At 40.9% G+C, this 6,710-nt stretch overlaps 1 long non-coding RNA gene across 1 annotated transcript in view; it reads left to right on the top strand.

Annotated features, from left to right (window-relative positions):
• The first annotated feature begins 3,765 nt into the window (after positions 1 to 3,765).
• The window catches only part of LOC108448046, a 53,273-nt gene continuing 50,328 nt past the window's right edge, over positions 3,766 to 6,710 (top strand). Inside the window, exons 1-2 of the long non-coding RNA XR_001863832.1 lie at positions 3,766 to 3,851; positions 4,477 to 4,547. This is a non-coding gene — a long non-coding RNA (uncharacterized LOC108448046). The remainder of the gene's footprint in view (positions 3,852 to 4,476; positions 4,548 to 6,710) is intronic.

Genomic DNA, 6,710 nt, shown 5'->3' with positions numbered 1-6,710 from the left:
AAATTTCCCCTCCTCTGCTATACTGTACATCTGTTATTTTGCTGACATGGAAACTAGCGTAACAATTCGATTCATTACTTGCCCTCTAAGTTGATTCCAGCTAAGCTGAAAAGACCTTAGTATGTTTTCTCAGTGATTGTTTAGGCTGCAGCACAAATTAAGTAGTTCTCCCTCCAATGAGATTTGTTCTACATTGCAGTTGCACTTGCATGTGTATGTTCATGCTCAAGGTAAGACTGAGAGGAAACATTTTCTCCTGGCCAAATATAGACTCCAGCTCTCAGCAGAGGCGTGTTTACTTTTGGAGTTCTGGGTCCAGGTCTAATTAGAGACCAGAGAGAGCAAATATGCAAATGCCTGAAGAGGACAGGCACAATCTCACCTGTCCTCTGCCCTTTATGCCTTCTCTGTTGGGACTTACTGGGATATTCCAAGTATCCCAGAAGTTTCAGACAGCTGCTATTAACAAAATAATCTGCCAGAGAATGTTTCCTTTTTCTCCACAAACTTGGAATTTCTCCCTTCAGAAAATCCCACTACTTCAAGGTCAGGACAGGGAACAATCATTCTTGAAGGAGTGACAAGGTTAAAGTCCAAGTTCTCTCCCACTCCTCAGGTCCCCCACAGCTGTTATTTACTACTGCTGTGTGACTTTTAATAACCTGCTCTCCAACGACTTGCATTCTATAGGGTTACTTACATGCTAAAGACAAAACTGGAAGCTAAGTGGTTAATTACTGGAAACTGTCTCTTCCTGACTTCAAGTAATTTCATATTTTTTTGTATGTTTTAAACCTTCTGCTATTCAAACCACTCCTTAGCTTTGGAACTAATGAGGATTAGACAATGCTCTGAAGCACAAATCTAAAGCATGTTGCATTTTGTGAGATTTTGTTTTGCAGTATAAGCACTGTGCTCTGCATGGTTGCCTAAAAGGTACATTGTTCTGAAGTTGTTATTTTGCCGCAACCAAGTAGAGCATGGTGAGAAAGATGCAGTGTACAGGCAGTTTGCCTTTATTTTATTCTTTTGCATTATTTGGTTTAGCTTAGTACTAAATTACCATTTTATTCTGTTCCCTCATCAGGAAATTATCCCAGAGATACTTTCAGAAGGTAAACAAACCCATTACATGATCAACTTTTTTGATATATCAAACAAAAAAAAAATTCTTGAAGACTCTTGTGGCTCTGGAAACTAATAGAATACCTTAATCTCAGTTACACCAAAATGAGAGTTCCTCATTAAGCATAAAAAATTTCTCTTTGTACACTCTGAATAATGTAGAAAGGGGCTGAGCAAGAACAACTGTTTACTTTACAGTAAACTTTCACTCAGATATCAGCATTGTTTTTCCTTCTTGCTTGTTTTTGGCATGGCTGCCCTGAACCAAAAGCCACACTGAGACTTTTCTTACTGCTCAGAAAACTGTCTCTGTGAAATCACTTACCTAGGATGTAAGAAAGTCTTAATGTAGTCCTAACAGCTGGCAAACAAAGAATGTAACTGCTTCCCTGCAAGCCTTCATGTGTAATGAACCAGCTCCAGTTCATTTTGCATTCACTTTTGTTAGAAATCCAGAGGCCTGGTTGTTTACGAAATTTGAGCACCCTATTTTGACATTTAAATTATTTTGGCTTTTTGGAAGGCAGGAATTCACTTAGAGCAAAGGCAAAGTTTATTTATTGTGCTTTTGTTAGAGAAGTTATGGCATGACCACAGTGGCTCGGTATCAAGAAGGGTTCTGTGTTGTTCCCTGCTGTGCAATGAAATGCAGCAGGTGAAGCAGAGGACACTATTTGGAGCAAAGAGGAATGATCCTGGGGACAAGAAGCCTGGAAGGGGCCTGTCCAGGCACCTTCTGAGCAGCTGCTGAGGAAAGATACAGTGCCCACCATAAGCTTAGGCAGACACTAGGGAATTATGCAGCCCTGTCTAATCTTCAGGGCATCAGTCCAGCCCCAGTGGGACAGAGGAAAATCTTTGCAAGGGCTTTAGTTAGATCGCAGCACAAACCTGCAACTTGGTGACTCTTGCTAATTAGGATTCTGTGCTACTGCGTGGTTTATACCCTCCCTACCAATAATGCCAATCTATGCTAAAAGCAGAATTTGTTCCACAAAAAACTTCCTTTTGAAAGCTGGATGAAGAGGCACCCTTGCCATTTGTTCATGCTGCTTACACAGTGGTGTCCCACTAAGATAGAAACATTATTTTTCTTCCCATGGCTATTTTTTGCTACCAAGTGTAATAGCAGAGCACGAGCCATCTATCTTTCAGCAAGAACTTGGGTTTTTTTCAGGATATGGGGCTTAGTTATTCAAAAGAAAGCAAGATACAGCTTTGCATAACTATTGAGGTTCTTTTCAGAGGTTAATTTGTTACGTCACATAGATTATCTGCTCAAATACTGTACATTCCCTTACCCTGAGGCACAGAGGTTCATTAAATGAGCTATGCAGTGAAAAAAACCAGACTTTTTCTAATACAGTTTCTAAGCCTCCTGGCAGTTCTGTGCAAAACATCCTTCCCATGCTCTCAGTTATGCAGTCTTCCAAAGGGGACTCACTGTGCATCTGTCATAAGCTTTTTCCAGTGTCACTAGTAATAAGGATTAACCTCTCTATGCCTAGCTCCTGAGAGCTGGCTTTTTACGGATATGTAAAGAATGTCTGGGGCAGAAAGCAGGGCTACACTGGGGCAGGACCCTTGGCTTTAGCACCCACATGCCCCAGTGGCTGGACAGACCCTGAATTAGTTGACCTTCAAGGTACAGTGAAATGCCAGTCTATTTACTCAACTTTGTGCCTAGAGGAGGTAATTGTAAGAATTGGAAACATATTAAATAGCAGTGCTCGAGGATGAGACACTATCTAAGTCGACATTTTGTCAATTAGCTATGCAAACTGTCTGAAAGTTTTTCATGAGTAGAGGGAGTGTGTGGGGTGGATTATGCACCACCCCTCCCCCCCCCAAATAAATAAATAAATAAATAAATAAGGCTGTCAAATATGCAATTGTTCATGCAGAACAATTCCAGGGAAAAATGTGAGTTTTATAACCTTTGGGGGAATACTTTTCTAATTGAAAAAATTTCCATAGAAACTGTTATGTGTAAATTGGAAGTCTAACTGAATACATCTAGATGTAAGCAAGAATATGAAGTTATGCAATTTTGTTCAATTTTTACATTAAAAACTGCAAAAGAAACTCCAATTACACTGTGAAGATACTCCTAAAAGTTCAGGAAACCGCAGGTGCAGTATCACTTATTAATAGGTAGCACATAAAACCGGACTACTGAAGTTGCATTATCCCAGCTTACCCTAGCAGTATTTGTAGTGGGCCAAATTCACTCTCCTGGCACAGGAAGCAGCACAAAAAACTGCCAGAAATTGATGTTTCTGATGGTTCAGCACTGACCCTCCCAGCCTGAGCTATGACCCTTCTCAAACCAGCAGCCTACTGTTTTTCCCCCCTGTGACAAAAAAAGCTACTCCTGCAATGGAGAAGGGAGTCTGAAGGTGCCGGAGGGTGAAGTCTACTCCTTGGTGAGTCTTGCTCAATAAAGATCAGAGCTTGAAGCTGGTGTTTGTGAAGTGAATCAACTTGGTCAGCTTGTGTGCGGTTTTTTTGTTTCTCCACTCTTCACTTTTGTTTCTACCATTCTCCTGAGCTATAGTCCAGAGTGGGAGGGAGTTAGCAACTTCTCTGTACCTCTGTAGCCCCAAAGCTGGGCATAGTTGCAAACATTTTGCTCATGGACTTGCTCTCCCTCTCTCCTACCTCTACGGTCCTCAGTTGCTCCAGAAGTTGCCTGTTTGCTGTTCAGTCATACAGGACAGAGCAAGGTCAGTGCTTCATTCCCCAAAGTAGTTACGGGTGCCAGGGCCAGTGAGTAATGCTGCAGGCATTTGCCTGGACATCTTTGCTGGTTTGTAATGCATCCTCTAGGGACAATCTGCTTGTTAGAGCTCAGCTTTTCTTTTTAAAATTCATTTGGTTGAATCTCAAACAAATATTCTTTAAGAAATGGACTGCTTTGCTTTCTTGAAAATAGCAGTTATGCAAGCAGGAGTAACTAGTAACTGTGACAGCAGAACTGTTTTGCACAAATGTGACCTAAATTTCTTTAACCTGAGGCTTTAGTTGGTTTCCATGCATGAACTGGAAGGCAAAAGGAAACTACAATATTTCTTGTTGTTTCATGAGGTATTTTCACCTCCTTAAAATCCCATCAGAAAAATCAGGCCTAATGTATGAATCTGTAACCGTGAAAAGCTAAAGTAGCCCAAAGGAAGATATATATATAAATACCCAGTTACCAGTATATAACCTCCATATGAAAACTCTGATGGTGTCCTTATTTCTGATTAAGGAGGGGCTGGGCTGATCACAAATAGTCAGGGATTTGTAGGTTGATTCAATTAAACAGCATGTTATAAATTATGTTAATATTTTTCTGTCTTTCTGAAGGACCTATATAAATATAGCAGTGTTACTAGCTGTTGTACTCCTCACTGGCAGCTCATCTCTTATTCAAATGGGTGAGTAACAGTGGGTGGAATTCTCAATTCTTTATTTTTTCCTAGTTCACTGATTTATTCTTTACCTCTTTTTTTGGTTAAAATGCTCTCGTTATGTATTCAGTGATATGCATTCATAGCAAGATAGCCTCTGTGTTTGGATAAATTTACTAAAATGAAAGATAATTATTGACCATATTGAATAGCAGCTGTATGTAGATCATGAGTGAGATAGATTGATGCATGTCTCTTTTTTTTAAAGAAATACATACCTTCCAGATCAGAATCCACTGCCTGGGAGTTAATGCATACAGAAGCCTTCAGTCTTAACACTACCTTGTCTGAGTAAATACATGTTCAGCCACCACTATGTTAATGGATTCAAGCACTCCTAATGATTTTGGAATTAGTTTATATACTGAGATGCCTGGACTGCTTTATTTACTGGAGTGGCTAGCTAACAGGCTTTGTTAGCCTAAAGGCTGTGCGCTTCTGTGTATGCGTGCGCTAGACATCCACAGCAGATTCTCAAATTGCATTGACTTTCTTGCCAAGATGGCAGGCAGCTGTCAATGTGGACACTAGCAAACACAGATGGAGCAAGCCATTCAGGAAGGGATGTGATATTTGACAATTCAGACTTCCAAGGGACTTAGCAGGTCGGCAGCTACCACAGCCCCATGTTGTCTTATTCTCAGATCAGCATAACGAATCATGCCCGGGAGACCAAGTTAATCCCTTTCAGGTTCCCTGGACTGTAGATCTTTCTGAATTTTCCTTTCTTTAGCCCTTTGTTTTCTTCCTGCTTTGTACTGAAAGTTAGCTACAACAGCAAGAATGTATTAGGCTACTTGGAATACTGTCTTCAATTCATCCTGTCCTGCTGGCACACGGCGCAAGCTGCACAATGAAGAAACTCCTGCCTCACTTCTGGAATGAGTCAACAAGAGGGTTTATAAAATGCGACGTCTACGTGTGCGCACATGCACATAAACACACATGCAAAAAGCTGCAGTTGCTGTTGTCTGGGTTTGAGGGTAAATGCAAATCTAGTTTTTGAAGCCACCATTTGCCAAAAGGCAGCAAAATCTGGCCCTGCCAATTCAAGGAGTTATTAACTACTTCCCAAGTACTTCCACGTCTCCCAGCGTATGGCATGCAGGTGGCCCTCTCCAGCTGGTTAGATGCACCATTCATCACTTCAAAAGCAGTTACAATGCCCTCTTCTTCACTCAGTCAGAGGAAGGATCCCATCTCCTTCCTGGAAAATTCAGCTTGGGGCAGGAACTCTTCTCCTTGTATGAGCAACTCCCATTGTGTCTTATAGCAAAGGGGTATGAGATGTTTGAAGATTAATCCTGTCCTCACTAAGACACATCTGTTGTCCATTAGATTAGAGAAAGGGGCCTCAAATACTCTCTGCAGCTCAGGCTTTTGTCTCTCAGTACAAATCTACCCTACCTTGACTCTGCAGTGATTTCTCCCTAGCATGTGGCCATTAGGTGGATTTTGGTTAGCAAAATGCACTGTATATACCCTGCTATGATTAAACAGTGTCTGAGTAAACTTTGATGGCTGGCAAAATACTGGCTTTATTACACCTTGCATGTGGTGGTATAAGCCATCAGCTGCAGAGAGCTGCTCTATGCTAAGTAGTCTTGAATCTCATCTTTAAAATAAAGAAATATAGAATTCCTAAATTAAAACCAGATTTGGATTACCCCATAAAGATTAAAGGTCATTTCAAGCCTTTTACCCTTCTCCAGCATAACTTCACCCATTAACATTAGGACTAGAATTCTCCAAAACCTGTCTCTTTTGTATCAAATTAAACTGTTCTCATTTACCCTGTGTTTGAATCTGGCACAGAATATTCAACAGCCACAAAGCTCCTGTTTTCCCTACTAAAATAGGGGGTGGGTGTGTCATCTGCTTTAGGAACTATGTTCAGAAATGGTGCTATCTACTTTTGAAGTGGTTACTCCAAAACTGTCCCCACACGAGATGGTCCTGACTGATAAAATCATATCAACTTTACAGTAATGCCAACCATAAAGTTAAGAGTTGATGGTCTCTGAGATTCTGGTAACAGTGATAGTGCTCCAGTGCTTTGGGAACCCCTTCTTTGATAGGAGGCAGCAAAATCTTTTTAGATGAAACTAGGCCAACATGAGTAACTGATTT

This window comes from Corvus brachyrhynchos, unplaced genomic scaffold (genome assembly GCF_000691975.1).
Source record: "Corvus brachyrhynchos isolate BGI_N302 unplaced genomic scaffold, ASM69197v1 scaffold14, whole genome shotgun sequence".
Classification (NCBI taxonomy): Eukaryota; Metazoa; Chordata; class Aves; order Passeriformes; family Corvidae; genus Corvus; species Corvus brachyrhynchos.
The sequence above is the reverse complement of the archived record's forward strand: the minus strand, read 5'-3'. Positions and strand labels throughout refer to the sequence as shown.